Genomic DNA, 2,308 nt, shown 5'->3' with positions numbered 1-2,308 from the left:
TCTTCTCTCTCTCTCTCTCTCTCTCTCTCTCTCTCTTCCTCTCCCTCTTGTTTATTGCTATTATTTTACAAATAAATTATTTGTTTTATGTATTTTGCAAATATTTAGTAAAATGCGAAAAGAAATTTTTTGAAAATTTTAATTCCATTTTCTAATTTGATGAATCATTTGCTATTATCAATAAAACTTAGCTTATTTATCATTTTTTTTTTTTATTTAAATGATTAAATGCTATGAAACACGATTTAAAAAAATAAATTTTATAATAGGAAAGAAAAAAAAGCAAAAAAAAAAGCAAACAAACAAAAAAAGTGTCATCGATATTAATCAAATAAATGATTGATATACGATTGAATTAAAAAATTAAAAAAAAAAAAGAAAAAAAGAAGAAGAAAAAGAGAGAAATGTTAGTTTAAAGCATCAAATCATTTTTATGTGATAAGACAAAAAAAAAAAATAAATAGGAAAATTAATTGTTACAATTAATTAATTAAATATGCTTATAAATAAGTAGAATCATTTTTATATGACAAGATAGAAAAAAAATTCGATAGGAAAATTAATTGTTACAATTAATTAATTAAATATGCTTGTAAATAAGTAGATAACACTTGGGAACGTTAGTATCAGATGAACGCAGCAATTAACCTTCAACAAGATCAGTTTTCCATTAATCAACTTTTAAAATTTTTTTTTTTTTTTTTTGAGAAAATGTTCCACATATCATAACATATGAATTAAAAAAAATTAAGGTGAAAGTTCAAAAGTAATTTACAAATTGTTAGCATAATCTTGTAAATGTTTTGTATGAATTACAATAATTGCGTTAAAAAAAAAAAACTTTTAAATTTTTTTCGATTTATTTTAATTTTTTTTTTTAACTGAATCTTTTCTTTTCTTACTTCTAATATTTTTTTGAAATCATTTTATTACTCTTTTTTTTCAACCAAATAATAGGATTACGCTTATATGTACAATAGTGAGATTTTTTTTTTTAATGGAATAATTAGTAAATTATAAATTTGGATTGAAAATTTAATTTAAATTTTAATACAAGAAATATTTTATGGTCAGTTAGCAATGAGATATGTGAATTAAGAAGCTATTGAATTTATGAAATCATAGATATATGATGAAAATTCATAGCTTACATATAGAATGATAAGATAACATATTAATGGTTAATTTACCGTTTAATTAAATTTAATTAAATGCTTTACTTGTATATCCTTATCATTCATACGTTTACCTTGAAGATTATTCATCGTAATTTTAAGGTTAAAATTTAATTATTAAATGTAAATGTCATTCATACGCTTGTATATCCTTATCATTCACACGCTTGTATATCCTTATCATTCATATGCATGCATATCCTTATCATTCATTTACCTCGAAGTTTACCTCGAAGATTATCGTCGTAATTTTAAGGTTAAAATTAATTATAAAATGTAAATGCTTAAAAATATGCTTGCTAGATATATGTATTCATTTTTTTTTCATCTTTTTCATTATCCACTTTTTTTTTTTTCCTCTTATCACTTCATGTAATCATTTCCTATCGAACAACTAGAAATCAATAAAATGATATGAAAATGCGCATTTGATGATATCTAAATCCTAAATCTCTATTAACTCTTCTACTTCAATCCATCTTCTCATACCACACCCAGCCTTTTTTATCATTTGTTTTCGTTCTCGACCTCTTTTTCCTCTTTTCATTTATTCATTCAATCTTTCTCCTCTTTCCACTTCTCTACATAATATACATTCATTCATCAACAACAATAACATCATTCCTTAGCAACGAATTGATTGCAGCTTGTTGATTGCTAAGCTTTTACGACTTATCTTCCTTTTTTTTTTTTTTGCTGTTCTTTATTCTTTGTTCTTTGCTCTTTGTACTTCAAAAATTGTTTAACTCTTATTTTCATTCAATTTTCAACACATTTTTTTCCCAATTTCTTTTCCCTCTTAGTTTATACATTTTTCATTTTGTGAATAATTTCATTTCTCCATCGCAATGTTTCATTCATTTAATTATTCTCATTATTATCCAAATAATTAAACAACCAATGAAACTTTACAAATTAATTTATTTAATTTCATTTTAATTCAACAAATTCAATTAAACGATAATCTAATGAATAAATTAGACAATACTAAATTATTATCAAAGTTTTTTTTGAAAATAATGTTCCAATTATCAAATGCAAATCCAATTATCAAATCAAATTATCAATTATCAAATGCATGTAATATTGTAGAAAAGAGACGATAGTTTCAAATATTTCAAAACATTTAAGTT

The sequence above is a fragment of the Loa loa genome (assembly GCF_000183805.2).
Source record: "Loa loa unplaced genomic scaffold supercont3.570, whole genome shotgun sequence".
NCBI classification, from domain to species: domain Eukaryota; kingdom Metazoa; phylum Nematoda; class Chromadorea; order Rhabditida; family Onchocercidae; genus Loa; species Loa loa.
This window is presented reverse-complemented; position numbering follows the sequence as displayed.